Source organism: Peromyscus leucopus, chromosome 9 (genome assembly GCF_004664715.2).
Source record: "Peromyscus leucopus breed LL Stock chromosome 9, UCI_PerLeu_2.1, whole genome shotgun sequence".
Lineage (NCBI taxonomy): Eukaryota > Metazoa > Chordata > Mammalia > Rodentia > Cricetidae > Peromyscus > Peromyscus leucopus.
The window spans coordinates 90,756,523-90,772,543 of NC_051070.1; positions in this window are offsets into that span (position 1 = coordinate 90,756,523).

Genomic DNA, 16,021 nt, shown 5'->3' on the forward strand with positions numbered 1-16,021 from the left:
TTTTATTTTTACCACTCCCCAACACCATCATATTATAAAAATCGACCAGGGTTAACCTATTGATGAAGACAGAACACTGATGATATAACAGTCAATGAAAATACTCTTGGACAACAAATAATGAGATTTAGTAATTTCTTTGGTGCTTCTCAGTATAAGAAGCTGACAAAATCAACCATTATACATATCATATACAGTGCCTAAATGGATCTATAATGTGTTTACAGGTCTGACTTACAGTGAGTCTGTTTCCAGCAGCATCAGCACAAACATGTGATAGCATGTTGCAGTATGATGTTACCATGGCTACTCCATCACTAGATTAGGAAATTTTCAGCTCCACTATATTCTTATAGGACCACCATCCTTTATGAGGTAGGTCTATCTAAGCAGAATGTTGTGTTTCAGTGCATGAATGTACATAGAATTTTACTCAGGATTTTTAATTTAAAACCAAAATCTCATCAACTTTGATACCTTCAAACTCTTTATATCAGAGAAGTGTTTACAGCCAATCAGCAGCCTTGCTTCAGAGAGTTTGCTCATGGTGTTTCTTCAACCTGGAATTACTTTTCTCTAAATGACCACATAGTTTAAACTCTGGCTTACTTCAAGTCTCTGCTCCAATGTCAATTTATTAATAAAAACTTTTGTAACCACTTGGTATAAAACACCTACACCTTGTGTTCATACTTCTTAATACCTTCATTCTCTCACTGATTTACATAAAATTTACTGTCACCTGCCATATAATATCAACTTCTATGTTGTACTTGTCTCCCATAGAAATGTCATCTGTATGAGGTCAAGGACTTTATTCTGTTTCTTGTATCTCCAATACCAAGAAGAAAGCATGATATACAGGAGCACTCAGTAAAAAACTTCCTGGAAGGAAGAAAATCACACCTGTACCAACACATACAACTTCATCTCTACCTTCAGCCTCATTACACACACACACACACACACACACACACACACACACACACACACCACATCACACACCACATGACAGGACTATTTGGAGGACTCCAGGAAGTACTATTTAAAGTGTACCTGGTCCTGTAAAAAAAAAAAAAAAAAAAAAAAAAAAGCAAAAACAAGAACCAACTTCAAGAAAAACATATGAGGGGCTCTGTTTTCTTCAACACTGACATCTGGACTAAGAATGTGCACATCTTCTTCCACTGTCTGCCTGTCTGCTTCCTGTTCCCTTCCTCCTTGCATAGCTCTCTGTGTTAAGGAGTCACTGTGGACATCCACTGTGAGAGACATGGAGGAACAGTCTTCTCCCTTGTCATGAGGCAAACACGTATTCCCAATGGGTGACAGTCAGCAAAGACGTGTGTCTGTCTGCAGCGCTCACCAGTCTTTCTGAAGCACACAGTGTAATGAAATTGCTCGGAGGCTGTGCTTTGCTCAATGGCAACTTTCATGAATATTCCAACTGTTCATTGTGAGGAAATCAGAAAAAATTGTCAGAGTATTGTCATTCTAGCCTCAGAAAAAATCCAGAAGAGGGTGCTGATATTCTTTTTAAGAATAGCGTGCAAGCACACTACACACACACACACACACACACACACCCTTATATCAAAACTAAAAGAAGACATTTAAAAGGACAAATATTTTGATCAAAATTATAGATAATGACATATTTTAAGTAACAAAAGAAGCCTTTTTATTTGGCTAGGAATATGTTCTTTGTTCAAAGGCTTTTCTTATGAAGGCAACATAATATGGCTAGTTACTAAGTATTGCTCACCACCAGAATGACCATTCTAGAATCTGGCTGTATATTCTAAATGAACCAGAGCTTTGACATTAGACACCTTTCTTTTCTGGTTCACATAGTCATGAGCAAAGTTTTGAAAAGAATGAAAGTCTATGAACTATGTGATTTTCAAAAGTCTTTTCTACTTATGTGGTGAGATCCATGTTGACGTCAACTGTATTCAGGAGTTTTCCCATCATTGTGATGAAGTACCCAACAAAGGAACTTAAGGAAGGAAGTGGGTTTTGGTTCATGGTTAGGAGGATAAGTGCACCATGGTGGGCAGAGTGTGAAGGCAGAAGCTTCAGGCAGCTGATCATGCTGTGTCTGCAGTCAGCAAGCAGAAAGATGAATGGGGATGCTCAGCCGGCTTCCACCACTTTCCTCGTTCTATTCCCTCTGGGATCCCTGTCCATGTGATGGTGCCACCACATTCAGATGGGTTAAACCTCTCTGGAAACTCCCTCCAGACACATCCAGAGAGGTGTATCTTAGGTGCTTCAAATCCAGTCAAGTTGACATCATCACAGTAGTTGTGGCAAAGACCTCTTTCATTTGTGTTAAACTGCATCCAAATTTCCTTCCCTTATCCTAAGTTTTCTGAGTTGCTGTCTTTACAGTTCAGTAGATTGGTAGGTTTATTAGCCCTTTGAAGCTGGGCAGTCATGTGAACTGTACATTTTCTGTCAAATGAATGCAAATAAGAGGAGTTTTCTGCTTCTATGTCTAAGTGATTTTCCTTAGAATACAAATAAGAAAAGCCATGAAGACAGCAAAGCTATTTTTGTATTCTACTATTAGCTTCTGGGCACAGGGGATCTGAGAGGACATAGATATTCTGGAAAGCTCAGTAGACAAGTTGTCTTAAATGAAGTCCCCTGCGTACAGCAGAAGAACAGGGCTCTCACTGAAAAGAGTCAATGTTGGCATGACCTCTTTCAAACAAACATTGACTCCCAACAAGCCAGAGTGGAGGCTCTCAGGCAGTTGGAAGAGAAAAACCAGAGGACTCTGAAGAAGCTCTGGGCAATCAAAATGTCTGTCCTTGCAATAAGCCTCCCCCACATCTATCAGCATGAGGTAAAGCCATGCCTTGGCTGTTGTCTGAACTCTTGTCTATCCTTCCCTGCCAGACAACACACTGCAGGAGACTTACATTTCCCATGCACCTTGCCTTCTACTGTGAACTGGATTTAGCTGAGAGATTCAAATAGAGGCCTGGGAAGCAAGCAGAAGACAAATCTGGGGTATCTACTCCGTTCTGTCCTCTCTGTGCTTTAGGCATCCTCTCAAGCTGGGGTGCCTGTGGGCTCCCATCTCTGCAGGATAATGACTGTCTTCACTGTCTTGATTCCCACAAGATATTCTACTCCTGATTTCTACCTGAATTTCTCACTGTGGCCCTAAGATGGTAGTAACTTCCTTGCTTTGGCAAATTTCAGCCTTGTCTAGCTTCAACGCAGTTATCTTGAATTTCTGCTCACAAGATGTGTGTATGTGTGTGTGTGTGTGTGTGTGTGTGTGTGTGTAACTGCCTTTTTATTTAATCATTTTAAATTATTCTTTTTTCAATGGATTACAGTTTTTACTGTCAGATTTCCATCTTATTGTTTTCCATTCTTCGAATTTGTTCTTCCCATAGGTTTTAGTTGCATTGTGTTATCTACCTATTTAAACGTTTTAGAACAATTGTATTAAAATCTGTTGCAGGTAATTTCTGGATTTCTTGTTCTTAATACACAATTTTTTTTTCATTGGATAATCTTATTCTCCATCCCTCTCCCTTCCACAGTTTGAACTCCCTAGTTCATCTTCAGTGGAGACTAATGGCCATGGTTTCTCTGAGCTGTGGAAATTATTCTGTTAAGCTGCTTTTGCTTTCCTTCTGAGGTTCTGACCAGTTGATTTTCACATTGTTTCGTCAACTTGGAGTTTCTATTCTATACTGATGATGTGAATTTGGGTTTACTCACTCAGATGGTGGTAGATTCGGATTTCCTAAGGTTAGTTTCTCTTTTTAAGACTCACTGTGGATCCACGGCAAGCTTTCTTTCTGCTTGTAGCTGACAAGGGAACAGTTTCCCCAGCCCTGAGTATTACTTGCTTTCAGTTCAAGTTCTTTTATAAGGGCTGTGTCCTTTTTCATCTCTGGTGTCTAATCACTCCTTTTAATATAATAATCCCATTTCAGTCACCTTACTTGAGAGTCTGCTCTGTTTCTAGAGATGGATATTTTCTTTTGCTTTTGGATTTCAATTCACATCTTTTATTTTCTTCCATAACATTTTATGGATTCAGATCCTAATGTAGTGGTTTGTATTAGTCAAGTTCTCTAGAGCAGCAGAACTTAAAGAATGAATTTCTTTCTCTATATACAGAAATGGAACTTATTAGAATGAATAACTTATAGGTTATGGTCCAATTAATCCAATAATGGCTGCTTGTGAACAGAAAGCCCAAGAATCTAGGAGTTGCTCAGCCTATGAGACTGCTGTCTCAGCTGGTCTTCAGTAGACTCTGGAATCCTGAAGAAGTAGGCTCTAATGCCAAAGAAAGAATGAATTTGCTAGCAAGCTAAGAGCAAGCAGGTGGAGAGCAAATGCTTCCTTCTTCCATTTCTTCATATGGACTTCCAGCAGAAAGACTAAAGGTGTGTCTTCCTACCTCAAAGGTCTGGACTAGAAGTGGATTCACCCACTTTAAACCAGGCAAAAAATCTCTCACAGGGGTGCCCTCCATTTCCGGATTGTAGTCCATTCCTGATATAGTCAAGTTGACAACCAAGAATAGCCAGCACAGGTCCTCTCCTCAGGTTTAGCCTCCATACTGATCATGTCAGAAGAAAAGTATGCTTGAGAATTACAGAAAGATTCTTCCATAATGTATAATATCTGCAGTCTTAGAATTATCAGACAGGGGTATAAAATATACCCCAATAGCAGAAATAAAATAGCATTACTCTCAGATAATGATACATCTGCAAGAAGTTCATGAAATTGCTATGGATGGTAAGGGCTGGGAAATCTCAAGAAGAGATAGACAGATAGACAGACAGACAGACCTCTACTTGGTTCCCTGGCTCTTATCAGATCAAGAATTCAAAGATAAGACAAAGTAAAAAATTGAAAGCATTTTTTTTTTCAGAGTAAAAGTTATCATTCAGGGATGAATGTGGGTGCTCTCAGAGACATTTGCATCCACCATATATATATGGACAGCATAATGCTTAATGATATGGACATATCTTCACAATGAAGTAAAGGAAGGTGGTTGTCTCCATTAGCAATGCTGGTCCTACCTAGATCCAGCAATGTCTTATTTTTTTTACTAAGTAGTTAGATGGTATCCTGCTGTATTGTAATTTGGTTGTGCTAGATTTAGCTTTAATGCAATTGCCTCTTTTCCAATGATGTCTAGCCTGTTAGTTATTTGGCGGCACTCTGACCTTGTGAGAAATGTCACGAAACATGACAAAATCCACTAACAAGAGTTTTATTAAAATAAGAGAGGGTGACAGGTGTGCTCAGAAAGACACATGCATAAAGAGAGGAGCCGGAATATGACGCTGGTTTATAAAGGCTGGTCACACATGTGTACACAGGCTCATGTGGCTACTCCACGCATGCATGTAGATCACATGTTGCGTTGTACACTTTACGCAACCATGCAAAGCCACTGGGTCCTGGTCACGTGAGACATTTTGACCCAGAATTGGCTATTTTGACGCAGAGATGGCTAGGCGGAAGTGTCTAGGTCTGCCGGACATGCGCAACCATGCCCAACCATGGGGTGTGTTGTGAATCTATCATCCCTGACTCTTGTTTTTTTTTTTTTTTTTTTTTTTTTTTTTTAAAGAAAAAAATGGCGGTTGAGTAGGTATGGGGAGTTGTTTCTCTAAAAGACTGCTTCTGGCTGAATAGTGGGTGTTGGTTGACTCTTGGGGAAATGGGAGGGTAGCTTGTGAAGTCCTGGGATGATGGTGGGGTCCTGGAATGAAGTTCTGCCATCCTTTTGTTCTGCAGCTGTCCATCTGTGCTGTGGCTGGGAACCTTTTGTCTGACAAGATACTGGTGACACAGAAAAGGCTTAGAGAAAAAGAATCATTATTATTTTATTTTTGGAGTTGGCATTTATCTGAGCTAGATCTGTCCTGCCAGGTGGAGACATGTGACATTTATCTGAGGTAGATCTGGCCTTAGTATTCTGCTTAATTTTATCTGAGACAAGCCCTATTAGAGGTAGTTTATTTAAGCACTGTTTCCTTCATTAGTTTAGCATTTAGGAAATGCAGGTGATTAGTTGCTGAATATTGAACAATGATAGACTGTTGTATTACATTTTTCCTTACCGCTTGGATATTTCTGATGGTCCTTTTTGCCTCCAGCTCTGTGTGGCCCTAGTTGGGAAAGGAAGGGGTGATACCTTTTTCCTCTGGAATTGGTGACAAGGCAGTGGGTCCTGATGTCCTCTGGAGCTTGAGAGTACAAGGCCCTGTTTGTTTTACTGTATATGAAGAGAGATTTTTCTGGGATGGAGGTGAGATAAAAGGTTTTAGATGAGACAGGTGGACCCAGTGAGGAAAGCCCTCGAGTTTAGCAGCTGTGGGAGTCACAAGATTTACCTTGAAGGGTCCCTGCCACTTAGGGAAAGGGGTGAAGGGCGCTGGCCTGAAGGGAAGAGAAGAACCTGATCCCCAATGTATTGGAGGTGGACAATTATTGTCACACGACTGAGGTAATGAACAGTCTGCATAGCTCCATAGGATAGACCTTAGGTACATAAAAGAGGAGTTAACAGGCTATCTGGAACAGTTGGAGTGTCAGATAAAAGACCTGGTGTTAGAACTGCCTTCCATACATTAGTTCAACTGGAGAAATTGAAAGAGGCTTTTTAGGAAGAGCCCTGAGCCTGAGAAGAACTAGAGGAAATAATCTTACCCAGTCAAGGTAAAGTTCCTGTGACATCTTAGTAAGAATAGTTTTTAAAGACCGGTTGGTACACTCCACCTTTCCTGAGGATTGAGGAAGGTATGGGATATGAAAATGCCAAGGAATGTTAAGAGCCTTAGCTTGCATCTGAGAAATCTGAGAGGTGAACTCCAGGCCATTGTCAGACTGAAGAGAAGCAGGAACCCCAAACCGAGGAATAATTTCTCGGAGAAGGAGGTCTGCAACTGTCTGAGCCCACTTATTAGAAACAGGGTATGCCTCTATCTAATTTAAAAATGAGTCCACCATCACGAGGAGATATTTAACTTTCCTGACAGTGGGCATGTGGATAAAATCGAGCTGCCAGTCAGTAGAGTGAGTGGCTAGGAGAAGAAGGAGAGGAGCTGCTGGTGCATTTGGGATGAGGCGAGTGTGTGGAGCAAAAGAAATGGACCCTCCTACCTTAGCTAGAAGATCCCTTCCATTAAAGGTACAGGGCAGCTTGGCACCACTAAGAATGTGTGTGTGAGAGGGATGCCTCTGAAAATTCAATTAAGTGGGGTGTCTGATGAGGTAGGTAAGGCTGTCCCCCAACCCTGACAATAGGGAGATGAGCAGGAGAGGTGGACCCCCAAAATTCTCTCAGGACAGAGTAGGTAGCTCCGGTGTCCAAAAGGAACAAGATGGGCACCCATTTACTTTTATTATTACCCTTGGTTCCCTGTGTGAGATGGAGTGGCCAGGGCGGGAACCGGGTAGCGTCAGTCTTAGACAAGGCCTTGTCAGTGCCCTTCGTGGGGCAGTGGTACAAGCCCAGGCCCAATGGCCTTCTTTTTCGCACTTGAAACAGGAACCAGATGGCTTTCATGGAGCCAGTCGGATAGTGTTTGCCAGTACCTGGCAGTTCCTTTTTTGGGCCTTCTCATCTCTCCCACGGTACACCTTAAATGCTATCACCAGCACATCTGCCTGTGGGGTCAGAGGCGTTCTCCAAATGTTTAAGTTTATCCTAATGTCGGGGAAGCTCTGTGAGACAAAGTGGGTCATTAGCAGCTGCCTGCCCTCAGGCTCTCCGGTCTAAGCTAGTGAACTGAAGTAGAGCCTTGGTGAGCTGCTCTAAGAAGTGAGATGGATTTTCGTCCTTATCCTGAATTATCATTTTTAGTTTTTCATAGTTTACTGGTTTTAGGGCAGCCTTACGGAGGCCTGTCAGGAGACAGGTAACAAACTTATCTCTGGCTAGACAGCTACCTTGGGTGTTATAGTCCCAGTGTGGTTCTTGGTCAGGAACCGCCTCGGCTCCTAGAAGATGTGAGGGTTAGTCTGGTGAACTTCGTCTGCATGAGTCCTAGCCTGTTCCCATACCTGCCTGTGCTCCTCAGGAAGTAAATTATTAGAAAGTATCATGTATATATCATGAAAAGTGAGACTATAAGATTGAGTTATATATTGAAACTGTTTAATAAAGGAAGCAGAATTAGAAGTATAAGAACCCAGCTTAGTTTCTATCTGAAAGAGTTCTACTAGAGAGAATGGAACATAAACTTTAATCAGTCCATCCACACAGCCACCTCTCTCAAAGGGAGAACAGTGGAAGGGTTTAGATGGCTGGAATCAGGCAATCTAGCAGTTCGAGAATGGGTGGTAGGGGGAGTGAAGGTTGGAGCCATGGCAGGGCCTTTGGAAATGTCCACTGCCAAGGGAGGAGCAGCTGCTGCTGAAGAAGGATAGGCTTTAGAGAAACAAGAATCCGGAAGAGGAGCAGAAGGAACAGTCACCTTAGGAGTAGGGGTGGGGCCGGATGTCGATAGGTAGAGGTTCATTAGCAGGAGCTAGAGTCAGAGATTCCAGAGTCAGAGAATCCTCCAGTTTAGGCAGAGCTAGGAGCATATGAGCAGGAGAGAAGGAATCCAGAAGAGATGGTTTAGCACTGAGAAAGAAGAAAGCTATGATATAGGGCAACTCTTTCCATTTGCCTGTTCGCTGGTAGAAATTAGATAATTCCTATAAAATATTGGGATCTAAGGAGCCGCTCAGTGTCCACTTTTTGTTATTTTCTAAAGCATATTTGGGCCATCTTTTAGTACAGAGATGGATCAGATTAGCAATCTTTAAGTAAGGCATTAAGCTGAGAGGTTTTAAAGCTTCAAGAAGACAGCCTAAGGGAGAGGAAGAACCAATAGGGTTGGAAGCCTTATTTCCCATGTTTGCAGCAGAGAGGTAGAAAAAAAAAAAAACATAAAAAAAAAAAAACAAAAAAAACAAACGTGATCCGCAGCCAAGGCCCCAGGCGTCCTCAAGGACAAGGACAGATACCGGGCACAGGCTGCTAGATGGCTCGTCAGCTGAAAAGCAGGGCCCCTGCTGCATGAGGCAAGGATTCCCTGGAATCCAGACAGCATCTACCGCTTCGTCAAGCCAGAAAACGTGTCACCCTCACACAACCCCCAAAACACACCCAACGGTGGTGGTCAAACTGTAAGGAATATCTCAGGCTGCAGGCATGTTAGGTGGCTAGAAATTTAGGCCTGCGATAGGGGCCAACTGTAGCCAATAAAGACCTGGTGTGTGTGTGGGGGGGTGTTCCCCGGGTTCATGAATACTCAGTGAGGCGCCAGACACTCAACGGTCATTCTCACAGATTCAGGAAACCATTTATGCTGGCTGAAAAGTGGGGGACTCACCAATTGGAGAGGCGGTGTTGCACGGAATTTTCATGCGGCCAGGCGAATGGACAGTGGTCTGTCGCGTATGGAGCAGAGTCCCCGGTTTGTGTGGAGCAGTCCCCGTGTACGGGTTTCCAGGCGCAGGGTGCCCGGAAGTGCCCGTGCTGTCACAACACCAGATGTTAGTTATTTGGCGGCGCTCTGACCCTGCATTGCACACTTTACGAAAGCAACCATGCAAAGCCACGGGGTCCTGGTCACATGAGACGTTTTTTACCTGGAAATGGCTATTTTGACCCAGAAATGGCTAGGTGGAAGTGTCTAGGTCTGCCGGACATGCGCAACCATGCCCAACTGTGGGGCGTGTTGTGAATCTACCATAGCCTGCCTCAAAATGATGTAAAATAGAGCTGGGAGATAAGTCAGTTGGTAAAGAGCTTAACTTGTAAGCAAAAGAACACAAGTTTGAGCTCCAGAATCTATATTTTAAAAGCCAGACATACTCTGGAAATCAGTATGATCTCAGAAAATTGGGAATCAACCTACGTCAAGACCCAGCAATATCACTCTTGGGCATATACCCAAAAGATGCTCAACACATTGTAAGGACATTTGCTCAACTATGTTCATAGCAGCACTATTCATAATAATCAGAACCTGGAAACAACCTAGATGTCACTCAACTGAAAAATAGATAAAGAAAATGTGGTACATATACATAATAGAGCATTATGCAGCGATAAAAACAACGTCATCATGAGTTGATGGATGACACAGAAAGACAAACATGGCATGTACTCACTCATAAGTGAATATTAGACACAAAGCAAAGGATAAACAGACTACAATTCACAACCCAGAGATGCTAAGTAAACAGGAGAACCCTAAGGGGACATGCATGGATCACCCCAGGAAGGGGAAAGGATTAAGATCACCTGGGTAAACTGGGAGGGAAATTAGAGGGAAGGGATGGGTGGGAACATGAGGGTTCCAGATGGCTGAGTTGGAGGAGGACAGAGAGAGAGAGAGAGCAATGAAAGAGATATCTTGACAGAGATACCATTAAGGGGATGGGAAAAAATCTGCAGTTAGGGAAATCCCCAGGAACCCACAAGGACGTCCCCAGCTAAGACACATAGCAATGGTGGAGAGGGTGTTTGAACTGGCCTTCCCAGCACTCAGATTGTGACTTACCATAGTTGTCATCATAGAACCTACATCCAGTGGCTGATGCAAGCAGATGCAGAGACCCACAGCCAAGCCCTTGGCCAAGCCCTGGAGTTCAGTTGAAGAGAGGGAGGAGGGATTATAGGAGCAAGACAGGACAAGATCATTATGGGAAAAACCACCACAGAAACAGCTGACCCAAGCTAGTCGGAGCTCATGGACTCTGGACTGACAGCTGGGGAGCCTTCATGGGACCCCACTAGGCCCTCTGAATGAGGGTGACAATTGTGTGGCTTTATCAGTTTGTGGGTCCCCTGGCAATGGGACCAGGACTTATCTTGGGTTCATGAACTGGCTTTTTAAAGTCCATTCCCTATGGTGCAGTGCCTTACTCAGCCTTGATGCAGGGAGAAGGGGCTTGGTCCTACCCCAACTTGGTATGCCACCCTGTGTTGACTACCCAAGGGAGGACTTACCACCTATGAGGAGTGGATGGGGTGGGAGGGGGTGGTGGCAGGGAAGTAGGAGAAGGGGAGGGGGAACAGTGAATGGTATGTAAAATGAAATTTTTTTAAATAAATAAATAAATAATTTTTTAAAAAGCCAGACATGGGGTCCTTGTAAGATGTTCTTTTAGTCCCAACACTGTTGAAGTAGAGACAGGTAGACCCCTGAGGCTCACTGGCCATTTTGGATATTCTACTTGGGACTTTTAGGCCAACATAAGACTATTTCCAAAAAATGTGGATGGTACCTGAAAAATGATACCCAAGATTTACTCCTGGCCTCTGCACACACACACACACACACACACACACACACACACACACACACACACCATGTTGCCAAATATTTATTTAATTTTCTATCTGATTAACAATTTATTTTGATATCTTTGTCTATAAATAACAAAAAAATACAACTAAAAGTGGCTTTAAAAATAAGGAAGCTCAGTCGGGCGGTGGTGATACATGCCTTTTATCTCAGCACTCAAGGACGCAGAGCCAGGTGGATCTCTGTGAGTTTAAGGCCAGTCTGGTCTACAGAGCAAGTTCCAGGAAAGGCACAAAACTACACAAAGAAACTCTGTCTAGAAAAACCTAAAAAAAAAAAAAAAAAAAAAAAAAAAAAAAAAAAAAAAAAAAAAAAAAAAAAGAAAGAAAAAGAAAAGAAAAGGAAGGTCCATATTCACACCTTCCCAAATAAAAAACAGTCACTTGAGAGGAGCTTCACAGTGCGGCTCACTGTGCTGTCCTTCATTCAGAGGTGACTATGGTGGTTCAGGCAAGATGGCTCCAACATCCATCCACAGGCAGGAGAGGAGAGATGAGCATTTATTTCTTGCTTAGGTCATTTTTCCACCTTAAGCAAAAAAGAACTTCTCTAATTTCTGGTGGTCTCACCTGGGTATGATTAGAAATAAGTCCATTCTCAAATTAATCACTGACAAGGGTAATAGAATTTTAACAAAGAACAAAGACCAAATTAGACAATGGGATTGGTCTCACGTTCAGGCTTCCCTGGAACACAAAGCTGGTGATTGATTGACCAGTACCGGGCATCTGTACCTGTGTGGATAGGTAAGCAGGAATGCTAGCCATTCTCACCCTCAGGTCACTGGGAGGTGGCAGGGAGAACCCCCGTGTCCATTGTCCACTTTCTTTCATTCTTCCATTTGCCTCCTCACCATTTTCTTTTGTTTTCTTTCCAATCCCAGCTCCTCCTAAGGCACCAAGCATTCCCACAGACCACCATGGTTTCTCTTTCTCTGTCCTGTGTGAGAGTGGAGGCAGACCCTGATGGCTGGAGTCTCCTTGCAGTCGGTGCAAAGCCTACACACACTAGCATCTTCAGACCTAGCTAACTGCAGTATTATCCTGGCTCATATTCATCTCTATCCTGCTTTAGAAAAATTGCTTTTTCAGAAGTCCCTTGGTCTTGCTGAAAGGCACAGGTATGTAATGATGTCTTTGTCTAGGAAGAGTGCAGCCTCTCACCACATAGCAAAATGCTACCACAGTTAGATAATTAGTCCAAAATGTGTTGGTGATGAACAAAAGTTGATGAATGAATGGTGTTGTCTAAAGTAGTAACTGATAGAACCTGCCTGGTTTGTTTTAAGAGTTGTGTAAAATTCTAACTTACTGGAAAACTTATGTGGACAACTGGCAACAAACCCTATGGTTTTCTCCATGGGAATAGAACATTTGTGTTATTTCATTCTCCAAAATGACTTAGACAAATCTTGATTTTGATCAAAATTAAAAATATTAATAACCATTGTAGCACAAATTGTTAGAAGGTCTTGTTAATAAAAACAAACCTGGATCCAGGTATTGGGGTGAACGCTGAAAGATCAGAGAAACAGAACCAGCCACAGCTAACCTCACCTCACCAATTTCTCAGCCGATCCTTGTGGTGGTATTGTGTTCCCCAAAATATTGTGTACTCTAATAAATTTATCTGGGGTCAGAGAACAGACAGCCACTAGATACAAAGGCTAGAAAATGGTGGCACTCACACCTTTAATCCTAGCATTCCAGAGATAGAAATCTCTCAGGATCTCTGTGAGTTCAAGGCCACATTGGAAATAGCCAAGCATGGTGACACACGCCTTTAATCCCAGAAAGCCAGCCTTTAATCCAGGGAGTGGTGGTAGAAAACAGAAAGATATATAAGGCGTGAGGACCAGAAACTAGATGATTTTGGCTGGTTAAGCATTCAGGCTTTTGAGCAGTAATTCAACTGAGACCCATTCCGGATGAGGACTCAGAGGCCTCCAGTCTGAGGAGACAAGACCAGCTGAGGATCCGGCGAGGTGAGATAGCTGTGGCTTGTTCTGTCTCTCTGATCTACCAGCATGGACCCCAATAACTCACCTTGGGTTTGATTTTATTAATAAGAACTTTTAAGATTCATGCTACAGATCCTGTTTCCTCAAACTGGAAGCCTCTGAATCCTCATCCGAATGGATCTCAGCTGAACTGCTGATAAAAGCTAAAAGTTTAAAAAGACCCTATCTAGTTCCTGGTTTTCATGCCTTATATACCTTTATGCTTCCTGCCATCACTTCCTGGGATTAAAGACTTGAGTCACCATGCTTGGCTGCTTCCAGTGTGGCTTTGAACTCACAGAGATCCGAATGGATCTCTGCCTCCAAAATGCTAGGATTAAAGGTGTGTGTGCCACCATTTTCTGGCTTCTATGTCTATCTAGTGGCTGTTCTGTCCTTTGACCCCAGATAAGTTTATTAGGATGCACAATATTTTGGAGGACACAATATATCACCACAAAACATTTTTTTTTTTTTTTTTTGGTTTTTCGAGACAGGGTTTCTCTGTGTAGCTTTGCGCCTTTCCTGGAACTCACTTGGTAGCCCAGGCTGGCCTCGAACTCACAGAAATCCGCCTGCCTCTGCCTCCCAAGTGCTGGGATTAAAGGCGTGCGCCACCACCGCCCGGCCACAAAACATTTTTAATAATGAAAATTATGAGTGTGAATCAAGTGGTGTCTTGGGAAATGGAGGATCAGAAATGTAAGGTCATCCTGATTACATAGTGAGTCTGAGGCTATTCTGTGCCACATGAGGACTCTATTCAAAAACAAAACATAAACAACTAGTGTGATGAAAAATAAAGCAAACTAATGGCAGCAATAGAATCTATCCTTTCATGATAAGACAGCCACTTTCAAAATATAAATGCACTGAATTCTCATTGCTACTTCCTTTCAGAAAGCACTGCTGTAAAATGACCTGCCTGGAGGGCTCCATGTCATCTCACTTTGATCTATACTAGGTATAAGTGACTCTTAAGAATGTTGAAATGTTATGTTCTATCTTAAAATTAAGTAGATAAATCTCACATCTCTTTTTATATTGTATCCCATTTAGTTTAATACACTGAAAAGACCCTGAAATTTTAAAACCTCCCTATCTTACCACTCTGTTTTGTTTAACCTAACAGAAACATTGTCCTGTTGTGACTATGATTTTTCTGCCACTAATTTTTCATACTCTAAAAAACACTTTGAAATTCTACCTGAACAGGCAGGAGCAATGTGGGGAGGGTAATGAGGACTATGGGCAATGAAGCTAATGAGAAAGAAGACGCAGACAGACACACAGGGCCTTTTCTGTGGCCGCCAAATTTTTGTAAAAATAGAACTGTTGGCTTAAATTGAGTGTTTTTCATTAAGATTAATTTCTGGCCAGGGCACAATGGTAAGGTAAGTACATCCCTCTCCTCCCCATTATGATGAACTTTATACTCCAGAAATGGTCACAAAACAAGCAGGGGAGGATTCTGAATGTAAAAGCGAGATGGTTCTAGACTTTACTGGAGGTCACCTGGACATGGAGTTCCCAATCCTTGATCTTGTTAAAGAAGACACACCAGTTTAGTTCATTCTTCACCCAGATCATAAAGGATTCTCACAGGCAACATCACACAAGGCATCAGTGAGGAAGCCCAATTACCACCTCACCAGCTAGGAACCATCCTCTTCTATTCTGAGCTGAAACTCTACAGTCAGTCCAGTGATTTTTTAGTTCAGCCCCAAAGAAAACACTTCTATGTCCTCAGATGGCACAAGATAAGCCAGTGTGAGCTTGTGGAGGGTCACATATCCTAAGCAGACTAAACACCAACACAGGAACTCTGAGAGTCTGAAGTCAGAGACAACAGTGGGCTGAGAAGTGTGTCTTATACCTGGACAGATGACTGCTTGCTAACATGGAAGAATTCAATAGGATGCTTAGTCTCCTAATACAGGGTACAAAATGTCCACATATAAGTGAAAACCTTTCATCATACGAAAAACCAAGAGTTCACAAGAAAATCTACCAAGACAAACAATATTCTGGAATGATCTGTCAAAAATGTCAAGGCAACAGTCATTAAAATGCTATAAAAATCAATTGTATCTTGAAACAAAAAATAATCAGAAAACCTCCTACACAACCAGTTTGTGAGAGGCAATTCTCATCATGGTCTAAATTGGGGAGAATGAATCCTGGAAAAGGCTGCATTCAAATCTGATCCTTTCGCTTTTAGCTTGGTCCCCAAACTGTGTGGAGCAGCAGTTCTGTGGACCACTCTAGGAAATGCACTGAGAATGATGGAAATTTAAACTCACCTTAACCCTGTACTATGAGTCAAATGAGTGAATACACTCTTCAAATACAATTAAAACATGGGCTCTACCCTCTTCAAAGAAGCTTCTTTTTGCAGCATTTGGTGATTAACAGAGACCCACGAGTGGTCAGTGTACAGAGAACAAGAGACTTCGGGGTGTTCAGCCCATCATACCCCTTCCTTCCAGTGCTCAGGGGGTAATCTCAGAAGAGGGGGTGGAGAGATTTTAAGAGCCAAAGATGGTGGATGACTATAGCAAAACTGTTTTCAAGACGCATCGGGACAGTCCCACACATGAAATCACAGCAGCTGTAACTGCATGCATAAGACCTGCAAAAGGTCAAGCCAGGC